Source organism: Pleurodeles waltl, chromosome 8 (genome assembly GCF_031143425.1).
Source record: "Pleurodeles waltl isolate 20211129_DDA chromosome 8, aPleWal1.hap1.20221129, whole genome shotgun sequence".
NCBI lineage: Eukaryota > Metazoa > Chordata > Amphibia > Caudata > Salamandridae > Pleurodeles > Pleurodeles waltl.
In genome coordinates, this window is record NC_090447.1 from 143,807,139 (window position 1) to 143,823,093 (window position 15,955).

The following is a 15,955-nucleotide window of genomic DNA, read 5'->3' on the forward strand; positions in this document are numbered from 1 at the left end:
ATCTACCAAAGCTGTGCATTTTTGAAAACTAGAGACCTAGGGGAATCCAAGATGGGGTGACTTGTGGGGCTCTGACCAGGTTCTGTTACCCAGAATCCTTTGCAAAGCTCAAAATTTGGCAAACAAAACACATTTTCCTCACATTATGGTGACAAAAAGTTCTGGAATCTGAGAGAAGCCACAAATTTCCTTCCACCCAGCTTTCCCCCAAGTCTCCCGATAAAAATGATACCTCACTTGTGTGGGTAGGCCTAGCGCCCGCGACAGGAAATGCCCCAAAGCGCAACGTGGACACATCCCATTTTTCGACAGAAAACAGAGCTGTTTTTAGCAAAGTGCCTACCTGTAGTTTTTGGCCTCTAGCTCAGCCGGCACCTAGGGAAACCTACCAAACCTGTGCATTTTTGAAAACTAGAGACCTAGGGGAATCCAAGATGGGGTGACTTGTGGGGCTCTGACCAGGTTCTGTTACCCAGAATCCTTTGCAAAACTCAAAATTTGGCTAAAAAAACACATTTTCCCCACATTATGGTGACAAAAAGTTCTGGAATCTGAGAGGAGCCACAAATTTCCTTCCACCCAGCGTTCCCCCAAGTCTCCCGATAAAAATGATACCTCACTTGTGTGGGTAGGCCTAGCGCCCGCGACAGGAAACGCCCCAAAGCGCAACGTGGACACATCCCATTTTTGGACAGAAAACAGAGCTGTTTTTTGCAAAGTGCCTAACTGTAGATTTTGGCCTCTAGCTCAGCCGGCACCTAGGGAAACCTACCAAACCTGTGCATTTTTGAAAACTAGAGACCTAGGGGAAACCAAGATGGGGTGACTTGTGAGCTCGGACCATGTTCTGTTACCCAGAATCCTTTGCAAACCTCAAAATTTGGCTAAAAAAACACATTTTCCTCACATGATGGTGACAGAAAGTTCTGGTATCTGAGAGGAGCCACAAATTTCCTTCCACCCAGCGTTCCCCTAAGTCTCCCGATACAAATGATACCTCACTTGTGTGGGTAGGCCTAGCGACCGCGACAGGAAATGCCCCAAAGCGCAACGTGGACACATCCCATTTTTTGACAGAAAACAGAGCTGTTTTTTGCAAAGTGCCTACCTGTAGATTTTGGCCTCTGCCTCAGCCGGCACCTAGGGAAACCTACCAAAGCTGTGCATTTTTGAAAACTAGAGACCTAGGGGAATCCAAGATGGGGTGACTTGTGGGGCTCTGACCAGATTCTGTTACCCAGAATCCTTTGCAAAGCTCAAAATTTGGCCAAAAAAACACATTTTCCTCACATTATGGTGACAAAAAGTTCTGGAATCTGAGAGGAGCCACAAATTTCCTTCCACCCAGCGTTCCCCCAAGTCTCCCGATAAAAATGATACCTCACTTGTGTGGGTAGGCCTAGCGCCCGCGACAGGAAATGCCCCAAAGCGCAATGTGGAAACATCCCATTTTTCGACAGAAAACAGAGCTGTTTTTTCCAAAGTGCCTACCTGTAGATTTTGGCCTCTAGCTCAGCCGGCACCTACGGAAACCTACCAAACCTGTACATGTTTGAAAACTAGAGACCTAGGGGAATCCAAGATGGGGTGACTTGTGGGGCTCGGACCAGGTTCTGTTACCCAGAATCCTTTGCAAACCTCAAAATTTGGCTAAAAAAACACATGTTCCTCACATTTCTGTGGCAGAAAGTTCTGGAATCTGAGAGGAGGCACAAATTTCCTTCCACCCAGCGTTCCCCCAAGTCTCCCGATAAAAATGATACCTCACTTGTGTGGGTAGGCCTAGCGCCCGCGACAGGAAATGCCCCAAAACGCAACGTGGACACATCCCATTTTTTGAAAGAAAACAGAGCTGTTTTTTGCAAAGTGCCTACCTGTAGATTTTGGCCTCTAGCTCAGCCGGCACCTAAGGAAACCTACCAAACCTGTGCATTGTTTAAAACTAGAGACCTAGGGGAATCCAAGATGGGGTGACTTGTGGAGCTCTGACCAGGTTCTGTTACCCAGAATCCTTTCCAAACCTCAAAATGTGGCTAAAAAAACACATTTTCCACACATTTCTGTGGCAGAAAGTTCTGGAATCTGAGAGGAGGCACAAATTTCCTTCCACCCAGCGTTCCCCCAAGTCTCCCGATAAAAATGATACCTCACTTGTGTGGGTAGGCCTAGCGCCCGCGACAGGAAATGCCCCAAAGCGCAACGTGGACACATCCCATTTTTTGACAGAAAACAGAGCTGGTTTTTGCAAAGTGCCTACCTGTAGATTTTGGCCTCTAGCTCAGCCGGCACCTAGGGAAACCTACCAAACCTGTGCATTTTTTAAAACTAGAGACCTAGGGGAATCCAAGATGGGGTGACTTGTGGGGCTCGGACCAGGTTCTGTTACCCAGAATCCTTGGCAAACCCCAAAAAATTTGGCTAAAAAAACACATTTTCCTCACATTATGGTGACAGAAAGTTCTGGTATCTGAGAGGAGCCACAAATTTCCTTCCACCCAGCGTTCCCCTAAGTCTCCCGATACAAATGATACCTCACTTGTGTGGGTAGGCCTAGCGACCGCGACAGGAAATGCCCCAAAGCGCAACGTGGACATATCCCATTTTTTGACAGAAAACAGAGCTGTTTTTTGCAAAGTGCCTACCTGTAGATTTTGGCCTCTGCCTCAGCCGGCACCTAGGGAAACCTACCAAAGCTGTGCATTTTTGAAAACTAGAGACCTAGGGGAATCCAAGATGGGGTGACTTGTGGGGCTCTGACCAGATTCTGTTACCCAGAATCCTTTGCAAACCTCAAAATTTGGCTAAAAAAACACATTTTCCTCACATTATGGTGACAAAAAGTTCTGGAATCTGAGAGGAGCCACAAATTTCCTTCCACCCAGCGTTCCCCCAAGTCTCCCGATAAAAATGATACCTCACTTGTGTGGGTAGGCCTAGCGCCCGCGACAGGAAATGCCCCAAAGCGCAATGTGGACACATCCCATTTTTCGACAGAAAACAGAGCTGTTTTTTCCAAAGTGCCTACCTGTAGATTTTGGCCTCTAGCTCAGCCGGCACCTACGTAAACCTACCAAACCTGTACATGTTTGAAAACTAGAGACCTAGGGGAATCCAAGATGGGGTGACTTGTGGGGCTCGGACCAGGTTCTGTTACCCAGAATCCTTTGCAAACCTCAAAATTTGGCTAAAAAAACACATGTTCCTCACATTTCTGTGGCAGAAAGTTCTGGAATCTGAGAGGAGGCACAAATTTCCATCCACCCAGCGTTCCCCCAAGTCTCCCGATAAAAATGATACCTCACTTGTGTGGGTAGGCCTAGCGCCCGCGACAGGAAATGCCCCAAAACGCAACCTGGACACATCCCATTTTTTGAAAGAAAACAGAGCTGGTTTTTGCAAAGTGCCTACCTGTAGATTTTGGCCTCTAGCTCAGCCGGCACCTAAGGAAACCTACCAAACCTGTGCATTTTTTAAAACTAGAGACCTAGGGAAATCCAAGATGGGGTGACTTGTGGAGCTCTGACCAGGTTCTGTTACCCAGAATCCTTTGCAAAGCTCAAAATTTGGCTAAAAAAACACATTTTCCTCACATTATGGTGACAAAAAGTTCTGGAATCTGAGAGGAGCCACAAATTTCCTTCCACCCAGCGTTCCCCCAAGTCTCCCCATAAAAATGATACCTCACTTGTGTGGGTAGGCCTAGCGCCCGCGACAGGAAATGCCCCAAAGCGCAATGTGGACACATCCCATTTTTCGACAGAAAACAGAGCTGGTTTTTGCAAAGTGCCTACCTGTAGATTTTGGCCTCTAGCTCAGCCGGCACCTACGGAAACCTACCAAACCTGTACATGTTTGAAAACTAGAGACCTAGGGGAATCCAAGATGGGGTGACTTGTGGGGCTCGGACCAGGTTCTGTTACCGAGAATCCTTTGCAAACCTCAAAATTTGGCTAAAAAAACACATGTTCCTCACATTTCTGTGGCAGAAAGTTCTGGAATCTGAGAGGAGGCACAAATTTCCTTCCACCCAGCGTTCCCCCAAGTCTCCCGATAAAAATGATACCTCACTTGTGTGGGTAGGCCTAGCGCCCGCGACAGGAAATGCCCCAAAACGCAACGTGGACACATCCCATTTTTTGAAAGAAAACAGAGCTGTTTTTTGCAAAGTGCCTACCTGTAGATTTTGGCCTCTAGCTCAGCCGGCACCTAAGGAAACCTACCAAACCTGTGCATTGTTTAAAACTAGAGACCTAGGGGAATCCAAGATGGGGTGACTTGTGGAGCTCTGACCAGGTTCTGTTACCCAGAATCCTTTCCAAACCTCAAAATGTGGCTAAAAAAACACATTTTCCACACATTTCTGTGGCAGAAAGTTCTGGAATCTGAGAGGAGGCACAAATTTCCTTCCACCCAGCGTTCCCCCAAGTCTCCCGATAAAAATGATACCTCACTTGTGTGGGTAGGCCTAGCGCCCGCGACAGGAAATGCCCCAAAGCGCAACGTGGACACATCCCATTTTTTGACAGAAAACAGAGCTGGTTTTTGCAAAGTGCCTACCTGTAGATTTTGGCCTCTGCCTCAGCCGGCACCTAGGGAAACCTACCAAAGCTGTGCATTTTTGAAAACTAGAGACCTAGGGGAATCCAAGATGGGGTGACTTGTGGGGCTCTGACCAGGTTCTGTTACCCAGAATCCTTCGCAAAGCTCAAAATTTGGCAAAAAAAACACATTTTCCTCACATTATGGTGACAAAAAGTTCTGGAATCTGAGAGGAGCCACACATTTCCTTCCACCCAGCATTCCCCCAAGTCTCCCGATAAAAATGATACCTCACTTGTGTGGGTAGGCCTAGCGCCCGCGACAGGAAATGCCCCAAAGCGCAACGTGGACACATCCCATTTTTCGACAGAAAACAGAGCTGTTTTTTGCAAAGTGCCTACCTGTAGATTTTGGCCTCTAGCTCAGCCGGCACCTAGGGAAACCAACCAAACCTGTGCATTTTTGAAAACTAGAGACCTAGGGGAAACCAAGATGGGGTGACTTGTGGGGCTCGGACCAGGTTCTGTTACCCAGAATCCTTTGCAAACCTCAAAATTTGGCTAAAAAACACATTTTCCTCACATCATGGTGACAGAAAGTTCTGGTATCTGAGAGGAGCCACAAATTTCCTTCCACCCAGCGTTCCCCCAAGTCTCCCGATAAAAATGATACCTCACTTGTGTGGGTAGGCCTAGCGCCCGCGACAGGAAATGCCCCAAAACGCAACCTGGACACATCCCATTTTTTGAACGAAAACAGCTGTTTTTTGCAAAGTGCCTACCTGTAGATTTTGGCCTCTAGCTCAGCCGGCACCTAGGGAAACCTACCAAACCTGTGCATTTCTGAAAACTAAAGACCTAGGGGAAACCAAGATGGGGTGACTTGTGGGGCTCGGACCATGTTCTGTTACCCAGAATCCTTTGCAAACCTCAAAATTTGGCTAAAAAAACACATTTTCCTCACATTATGGTGACAGAAAGTTCTGGTATCTGAGAGGAGCCACAAATTTCCTTCCACCCAGCGTTCCCCTAAGTCTCCCGATAAAATTGATACCTCACTTGTGTGGGTAGGCCTAGCGCCCGCGACAGGAAATGCCCCAAAGCGCAACGTGGACACATCCCATTTTTTGAAAGAAAACAGAGGTGTTTTTTCCAAAGTGCCTACCTGTAGATTTTGGCCTCTAGCTCAGCCGGCACCTACGGAAACCTACCAAACCTGTACATGTTTGAAAACTAGAGACCTAGGGGAATCCAAGATGGGGTGACTTGTGGGGCTCGGACCAGGTTCTGTTACCCAGAATCCTTTGCAAACCTCAAAATTTGGCTAAAAAAACACATGTTCCTCACATTTCTGTGGCAGAAAGTTCTGGAATCTGAGAGGAGGCACAAATTTCCTTCTACCCAGCGTTCCCCTAAGTCTCCCGATAAAAATGATACCTCACTTGTGTGGGTAGGCCTAGCGCCCGCGACAGGAAATGACCCAAAGCGCAACGTGGACACATCCCATTTTTTGACAGAAAACAGAGCTGTTTTTTGCAAAGTGCCTACCTGTAGATTTTGGCCTCAGCCGGCACCTAGGGAAACCTACCAAAGCTGTGCATTTTTGAAAACTAGAGACCTAGGGGAATCCAAGATGGGGTGACTTCTGGGGCTCTGACCAGGTTCTGTTACCCAGAATCCTTTGCAAACCTCAAAATTTGGCTAAAAAAACACATGTTCCACACATTTCTGTGGCAGAAAGTTCTGGAATCTGAGAGGAGGCACAAATTTCCTTCCACCCAGCGTTCCCTTAAGTCTCCCGATACAAATGATACCTCACTTGTGTGGGTAGGCCTAGTGACCGCGACAGGAAATGCCCCAAAGCGCAACGTGGACACATCCCATTTTTTGACAGAAAACAGAGCTGTTTTTTGCAAAGTGCCTACCTGTAGATTTTGGCCTCTGCCTCAGCCGGCACCTAGGGAAACCTACCAAAGCTGTGCATTTTTGAAAACTAGAGACCTAGGGGAATCCAAGATGGGGTGACTTGTGGGGCTCTGACCAGATTCTGTTACCCAGAATCCTTTGCAAAGCTCAAAATTTGGCTAAAAAAACACATTTTCCTCACATTATGGTGACAAAAAGTTCTGGAATCTGAGAGGAGCCACAAATTTCCTTCCACCCAGCGTTCCCCCAAGTCTCCCGATAAAAATGATACCTCACTTGTGTGGGTAGGCCTAGCGCCCGCGACAGGAAATGCCCCAAAGCGCAATGTGGACACATCCCATTTTTCGACAGAAAACAGAGCTGTTTTTTCCAAAGTGCCTACCTGTAGATTTTGGCCTCTAGCTCAGCCGGCACCTACGGAAACCTACCAAACCTGTACATGTTTGAAAACTAGAGACCTAGGGGAATCCAAGATGGGGTGACTTGTGGGGCTCGGACCAGGTTCTGTTACCCAGAATCCTTTGCAAACCTCAAAATTTGGCAAAAAAAACACATGTTCCTCACATTTCTGTGGCAGAAAGTTCTGGAATCTGAGAGGAGGCACAAATTTCCTTCCACCCAGCGTTCCCCCAAGTCTCCCGATAAAAATGATACCTCACTTGTGTGGGTAGGCCTAGCGCCCGCGACAGGAAATGCCTCAAAACGCAACGTGGACACATCCCATTTTTTGAAAGAAAACAGAGCTGTTTTTTGCAAAGTGCCTACCTGTAGATTTTGGCCTCTAGCTCAGCCGGCACCTAAGGAAACCTACCAAACCTGTGCATTGTTTAAAACTAGAGACCTAGGGGAATCCAAGATGGGGTGACTTGTGGAGCTCTGACCAGGTTCTGTTACCCAGAATCCTTTCCAAACCTCAAAATGTGGCTAAAAAAACACATTTTCCACACATTTCTGTGGCAGAAAGTTCTGGAATCTGAGAGGAGGCACAAATTTCCTTCCACCCAGCGTTCCCCCAAGTCTCCCGATAAAAATGATACCTCACTTGTGTGGGTAGGCCTAGCGCCCGCGACAGGAAATGCCCCAAAGCGCAACGTGGACACATCCCATTTTTTGACAGAAAACAGAGCTGGTTTTTGCAAAGTGCCTACCTGTAGATTTTGGCCTCTAGCTCAGCCGGCACCTAGGGAAACCTACCAAACCTGTGCATTTTTTAAAACTAGAGACCTAGGGGAATCCAAGATGGGGTGACTTGTGGGGCTCGGACCAGGTTCTGTTACCCAGAATCCTTGGCAAACCCCAAAAAATTTGGCTAAAAAAACACATTTTCCTCACATTATGGTGACAGAAAGTTCTGGTATCTGAGAGGAGCCACAAATTTCCTTCCACCCAGCGTTCCCCTAAGTCTCCCGATACAAATGATACCTCACTTGTGTGGGTAGGCCTAGCGACCGCGACCGGAAATGCCCCAAAGCGCAACGTGGACATATCCCATTTTTTGACAGAAAACAGAGCTGTTTTTTGCAAAGTGCCTACCTGTAGATTTTGGCCTCTGCCTCAGCCGGCACCTAGGGAAACCTACCAAAGCTGTGCATTTTTGAAAACTAGAGACCTAGGGGAATCCAAGATGGGGTGACTTGTGGGGCTCTGACCAGATTCTGTTACCCAGAATCCTTTGCAAACCTCAAAATTTGGCTAAAAAAACACATTTTCCTCACATTATGGTGACAAAAAGTTCTGGAATCTGAGAGGAGCCACAAATTTCCTTCCACCCAGCGTTCCCCCAAGTCTCCCGATAAAAATGATACCTCACTTGTGTGGGTAGGCCTAGCGCCCGCGACAGGAAATGCCCCAAAGCGCAATGTGGACACATCCCATTTTTCGACAGAAAACAGAGCTGTTTTTTCCAAAGTGCCTACCTGTAGATTTTGGCCTCTAGCTCAGCCGGCACCTACGTAAACCTACCAAACCTGTACATGTTTGAAAACTAGAGACCTAGGGGAATCCAAGATGGGGTGACTTGTGGGGCTCGGACCAGGTTCTGTTACCCAGAATCCTTTGCAAACCTCAAAATTTGGCTAAAAAAACACATGTTCCTCACATTTCTGTGGCAGAAAGTTCTGGAATCTGAGAGGAGGCACAAATTTCCTTCCACCCAGCGTTCCCCCAAGTCTCCCGATAAAAATGATACCTCACTTGTGTGGGTAGGCCTAGCGCCCGCGACAGGAAATGCCCCAAAACGCAACGTGGACACATCCCATTTTTTGAAAGAAAACAGAGCTGGTTTTTGCAAAGTGCCTACCTGTAGATTTTGGCCTCTAGCTCAGCCGGCACCTAAGGAAACCTACCAAACCTGTGCATTTTTTAAAACTAGAGACCTAGGGGAATCCAAGATGGGGTGACTTGTGGAGCTCTGACCAGGTTCTGTTACCCAGAATCCTTTCCAAACCTCAAAATGTGGCTAAAAAAACACATGTTCCACACATTTCTGTGGCAGAAAGTTCTGGAATCTGAGAGGAGGCACAAATTTCCTTCCACCCAGCGTTCCCCCAAGTCTCCCGATAAAAATGATACCTCACTTGTGTGGGTAGGCCTAGCGACCGCGACAGGAAATGCCCCAAAGCGCAACGTGGACACATCCCATTTTTTGACAGAACACAGAGCTGGTTTTTGCAAAGTGCCTACCTGTAGATTTTGGCCTCTAGCTCAGCCGGCACCTAGGGAAACCTACCAAAGCTGTGCATTTTTGAAAACTAGAGACCTAGGGGAATCCAAGATGGGGTGACTTGTGGGGCTCTGACCAGATTCTGTTACCCAGAATCCTTTGCAAAGCTCAAAATTTGGCTAAAAAAACACATTTTCCTCACATTATGGTGACAAAAAATTCTGGAATCTGAGAGGAGCCACAAATTTCCTTCCACCCAGCGTTCCCCCAAGTCTCCCCATAAAAATGATACCTCACTTGTGTGGGTAGGCCTAGCGCCCGCGACAGGAAATGCCCCAAAGCGCAATGTGGACACATCCCATTTTTCGACAGAAAACAGAGCTGTTTTTTCCAAAGTGCCTACCTGTAGATTTTGGCCTCTAGCTCAGCCGGCACCTACGGAAACCTACCAAACCTGTACATGTTTGAAAACTAGAGACCTAGGGGAATCCAAGATGGGGTGACTTGTGGGGCTCGGACCAGGTTCTGTTACCGAGAATCCTTTGCAAACCTCAAAATTTGGCTAAAAAAACACATGTTCCTCACATTTCTGTGGCAGAAAGTTCTGGAATCTGAGAGGAGGCACAAATTTCCTTCCACCCAGCGTTCCCCCAAGTCTCCCGATAAAAATGATACCTCACTTGTGTGGGTAGGCCTAGCGCCCGCGACAGGAAATGCCCCAAAACGCAACGTGGACACATCCCATTTTTTGAAAGAAAACAGAGCTGTTTTTTGCAAAGTGCCTACCTGTAGATTTTGGCCTCTAGCTCAGCCGGCACCTAAGGAAACCTACCAAACCTGTGCATTGTTTAAAACTAGAGACCTAGGGGAATCCAAGATGGGGTGACTTGTGGAGCTCTGACCAGGTTCTGTTACCCAGAATCCTTTCCAAACCTCAAAATGTGGCTAAAAAAACACATTTTCCACACATTTCTGTGGCAGAAAGTTCTGGAATCTGAGAGGAGGCACAAATTTCCTTCCACCCAGCGTTCCCCCAAGTCTCCCGATAAAAATGATACCTCACTTGTGTGGGTAGGCCTAGCGCCCGCGACAGGAAATGCCCCAAAGCGCAACGTGGACACATCCCATTTTTTGACAGAAAACAGAGCTGGTTTTTGCAAAGTGCCTACCTGTAGATTTTGGCCTCTGCCTCAGCCGGCACCTAGGGAAACCTACCAAAGCTGTGCATTTTTTAAAACTAGAGACCTAGGGGAATCCAAGATGGGGTGACTTGTGGGGCTCTGACCAGGTTCTGTTACTCAGAATCCTTCGCAAAGCTCAAAATTTGGCAAAAAAAACACATTTTCCTCACATTATGGTGACAAAAAGTTCTGGAATCTGAGAGGAGCCACACATTTCCTTCCACCCAGCATTCCCCCAAGTCTCCCGATAAAAATGATACCTCACTTGTGTGGGTAGGCCTAGCGCCCGCGACAGGAAATGCCCCAAAGCGCAACGTGGACACATCCCATTTTTCGACAGAAAACAGAGCTGTTTTTTGCAAAGTGCCTACCTGTAGTTTTTGGCCTCTAGCTCAGCCGGCACCTAGGGAAACCTACCAAACCTGTGCATTTTTGAAAACTAGAGACCTAGGGGAATCCAAGATGGGGTGACTTCTGGGGCTCTGACCAGGTTCTGTTACCCAGAATCCTTTGCAAACCTCAAAATTTGGCTAAAAAAACACATTTTCCTCACATTATGGTGACAGAAAGTTCTGGAATCTGAGAGGAGCCACAAATTTCCTTCCACCCAGCATTCCCCCAAGTCTCCCGATAAAAATGATACCTCACTTGTGTGGGTAGGCCTAGCGCCCGCGACAGGAAATGCCCCAAAGCGCAACGTGGACACATCCCATTTTTTGAAAGAAAACAGAGGTGTTTTTTGCAAAGTGCCTACCTGTAGATTTTGGCCTCTGCCTCAGCCGGCACCTAGGGAAACCTACCAAACCTGTGCATTTTTGAAAACTAGAGACCTAGGGGAATCCAAGATGGGGTGACTTGTGGGGCTCTGACCAGGTTCTGTTACCCAGAATCCTTTGCAAAGCTCAAAATTTGGCTAAAAAAACACATTTTCCTCACATTATGGTGACAGAAAGTTCTGGAATCTGAGAGGAGCCACAAATTTCCTTCCACCCAGCGTTCCCCTAAGTCTCCCGATAAAATGATACCTCACTTGTGTGGGTAGGCCTAGCGCCCGCGACAGGAAATGCCCCAAAGCGCAACGTGGACACATCCCATTTTTTGACAGAAAACAGAGCTGTTTTTTGCAAAGTGCCTACCTGTAGATTTTGGCCTCTAGCTCAGCCTGCACCTAGGGAAACCTACCAAACCTGTGCATTTTCGAAAACAAGAGACCTAGGGGAATCCACGATGGGGTGACTTGTGAGGCGCTGACCAGGTTCTGTTACCCAGAATCCTTTGCAAACCTCAAAATTTGGCTGAAAAAACAAATTTTCCTCACATTATGGTGACAGAAAGTTCTGGAATCTGAGAGGAGCAACAAATTTCCTTCCACCCAGCGTTCCCCCAAGTCTCCCGGTAAAAATGATACCTCACTTCTGTGGGTAGGCCTAGCGCCCGCGACAGGAAATGCCCCAAAGCGCAACGTGGACACATCCCATTTTTTGACAGAAAACAGAGCTGTTTTTTGCAAAGTGCCTACCTGTAGATTTTGGCCTCTAGCTCAGCCGGCACCTAAGGAAACCTACCAAACCTGTGCATTTTTGAAAACTAGAGACCTAGGGGAATCCAAGATGGGGTGACTTGTGGGGCTCTGACCAGGTTCTGTTACCCAGAATCCTTTGCAAAGCTCAAAATTTGGCTAAAAAAACACATTTTCCTCACATTATGGTGACAGAAAGTTCTGGAATCTGAGAGGAGCAACAAATTTCCTTCCACCCAGCGTTCCCCCAAGTCTCCCGGTAAAAATGATACCTCACTTCTGTGGGTATGCATAGCGCCCGCGACAGGAAATGCCCCAAAGCGCAACGTGGAAACATCCCATTTTTTGAAAGAAAACAGAGCTGTTTTTTCCAAAGTGCCTACCTGTAGATTTTGGCCTCTAGCTCAGCCGGCACCTACGGAAACCTACCAAACCTGTACATGTTTGAAAACTAGAGACCTAGGGGAATCCAAGATGGGGTGACTTGTGGGCTCGGACCAGGTTCTGTTACCCAGAATCCTTTGCAAACCTCAAAATTTGGCTAAAAAAAACACATGTTCCTCAAATTTCTGTGGCAGAAAGTTCTGGAATCTGAGAGGAGGCACAAATTTCCTTCCACCCAGCGTTCCCCCAAGTCTCCCGATAAAAATGATACCTCACTTGTGTGGGTAGGCCTAGCGCCCACGACAGGAAATGCCCCAAAACGCAACGTGGACACATCCCGTTTTTTGAAAGAAAACAGAGCTGTTTTTTGCAAAGTGCCTACCTGTAGATTGTGGCCTCAAGCTCAGCCGGCACCTAAGGAAACCTACCAAACCTGTGCATTTTTTAAAACTAGAGACCTAGGGGAATCCAAGATGGGGTGACTTGTGGAGCTCTGACCAGGTTCTGTTACCCAGAATCCTTTCCAAACCTCAAAATGTGGCTAAAAAAACACATGTTCCACACATTTCTGTGGCAGAAAGTTCTGGAATCTGAGAGGAGGCACAAATTTCCTTCCACCCAGCGTTCCCCCAAGTCTCCCGATAAAAATGATACCTCACTTGTGTGGGTAGGCCTAGCGCCCGCGACAGGAAACGCCCCAAAGCGCAACGTGGACACATCCCATTTTTTGACCGAAAACAGAGCTGTTTTTTGCAAAGTGCCTACCTGTAGATTTTGGCCTCTAGCTCAGCCGGCACCTAGGGAAACCTACCAAACCTGTGCATTTTTTAAAACTAGAGACCTAGGGGAATCCAAGATGGGGTGACTTGTGGGGCTCGGACCAGGTTCTGTTACCCAGAATCCTTGGCAAACCCCAAAAAATTTGGCTAAAAAAACACATTTTCCTCACATTATGGTGACAGAAAGTTCTGGTATCTGAGAGGAGCCACAAATTTCCTTCCACCCAGCGTTCCCTTAAGTCTCCTGATACAAATGATACCTCACTTGTGTGGGTAGGCCTAGCGACCGCGACAGGAAATGCCCCAAAGCACAACGTGGACACATCCCATTTTTTGACAGAAAACAGAGCTGTTTATGCAAAGTGCCTACCTGTAGATTTTGGCCTCTGCCTCAGCCGGCACCTAGGGAAACCTACCAAAGCTGTGCATTTTTGAAAACTAGAGACCTAGGGGAATCCAAGATGGGGTGACTTGTGGGGCTCTGACCAGGTTCTGTTACCCAGAATCCTTTGCAAAGCTCAAAATTTGGCTAAAAAAACACATTTTCCTCACATTATGGTGACAAAAAGTTCTGGAATCTGAGAGGAGCCACAAATTTCCTTCCACCCAGCGTTCCCCCAAGTCTCCCGATAAAAATGATACCTCACTTGTGTGGGTAGGCCTAGCGCCCGCGACAGGAAATGCCCCAAAGCGCAATGTGGACACATCCCATTTTTCGACAGAAAACAGAGCTGTTTTTTGCAAAGTGCCTACCTGTAGTTTTTGGCCTCTAGCTCAGCCGGCACCTAGGGAAACCTACCAAACCTGTGCATTTTTTAAAACTAGAGACCTAGGGGAATCCAAGATGGGGTGACTTGTGGGGCTCTGACCAGGTTCTGTTACCCAGAATCCTTTGCAAAGCTCAAAATTTGGCTAAAAAAACACATTTTCCTCACATTATGGTGACAGAAAGTTCTGGAATCTGAGAGGAGCAACAAATTTCCTTCCACCCAGCGTTCCCCCAAGTCTCCCGATAAAAATGATACCTCACTTCTGTGGGTAGGCCTAGCGCCCGCGACAGGAAATGCCCCAAAGCGCAACGTGGAAACATCCCATTTTTTGAAAGAAAACAGAGCTGTTTTTTCCAAAGTGCCTACCTGTAGATTTTGGCCTCTAGCTCAGCCGGCACCTACGGAAACCTACCAAACCTGTACATGTTTGAAAACTAGAGACCTAGGGGAATCCAAGATGGGGTGACTTGTGGGGCTCGGACCAGGTTCTGTTACCCAGAATCCTTTGCAAACCTCAAAATTTGGCTAAAAAAACACATGTTCCTCACATTTCTGTGGCAGAAAGTTCTGGAATCTGAGAGGAGGCACAAATTTCCTTCCACCCAGCGTTCCCCCAAGTCTCCCGATAAAAATGATACCTCACTTGTGTGGCTAGGCCTAGCGCCCGCGACAGGAAATGCCCCAAAACGAAACGTGGACACATCCCATTTTTTGAAAGAAAACAGAGCTGTTTTTTGCAAAGTGCCTACCTGTAGATTTTGGCCTCTAGATCAGCCGGCACCTAAGGAAACCTACCAAACCTGTGCATTTTTTAAAACTAGAGACCTAGGGGAATCCAAGATGGGGTGACTTGTGGAGCTCTGACCAGGTTCTGTTACCCAGAATCCTTTCCAAACCTCAAAATGTGGCTAAAAAAACACATGTTCCACACATTTCTGTTGCAGAAAGTTCTGGAATCTGAGAGGAGGCACAAATTTCCTTCCACCCAGCGTTCCCCCAAGTCTCCCGATAAAAATGATACCTCACTTGTGTGGGTAGGCCTAGCGCCCGCGACAGGAAATGCCCCAAAGCGCAACGTGGACACATCCCATTTTTTGACAGAAAACAGAGCTGGTTTTTGCAAAGTGCCTACCTGTAGATTTTGGCCTCTAGTTCAGCCGGCACCTAGGGAAACCTACCAAACCTGTGCATTTTTTAAAACTAGAGACCTAGGGGAATCCAAGATGGGGTGACTTGTGGGGCTCGGATCAGGTTCTGTTACCCAGAATCCTTTCCAAACCTCAAAATGTGGCTAAAAAAACACATGTTCCACACATTTCTGTGGCAGAAAGTTCTGGAATCTGAGAGGAGGCACAAATTTCCTTCCACCCAGCGTTCCCTTAAGTCTCCCGATACAAATGATACCTCACTTGTGTGGGTAGGCCTAGTGACCGCGACAGGAAATGCCCCAAAGCGCAACGTGGACACATCCCATTTTTTGACAGAAAACAGAGCTGTTTTTTGCAAAGTGCCTACCTGTAGATTTTGGCCTCTGCCTCAGCCGGCACCTAGGGAAACCTACCAAAGCTGTGCATTTTTGAAAACTAGAGACCTAGGGGAATCCAAGATGGGGTGACTTGTGGGGCTCTGACCAGATTCTGTTACCCAGAATCCTTTGCAAAGCTCAAAATTTGGCTAAAAAAACACATTTTCCTCACATTATGGTGACAAAAAGTTCTGGAATCTGAGAGGAGCCACAAATTTCCTTCCACCCAGCGTTCCCCCAAGTCTCCCGATAAAAATGATACCTCACTTGTGTGGGTAGGCCTAGCGCCCGCGACAGGAAATGCCCCAAAGCGCAATGTGGACACATCCCATTTTTCGACAGAAAACAGAGCTGTTTTTTCCAAAGTGCCTACCTGTAGATTTTGGCCTCTAGCTCAGCCGGCACCTACGGAAACCTACCAAACCTGTACATGTTTGAAAACTAGAGACCTAGGGGAATCCAAGATGGGGTGACTTGTGGGGCTCGGACCAGGTTCTGTTACCCAGAATCCTTTGCAAAACTCAAAATTTGGCTAAAAAAACACATGTTCCTCACATTTCTGTGGCAGAAAGTTCTGGAATCTGAGAGGAGGCACAAATTTCCTTCCACCCAGCGTTCCCCCAAGTCTCCCGATAAAAATGATACCTCACTTGTGTGGGTAGGCCTAGCGC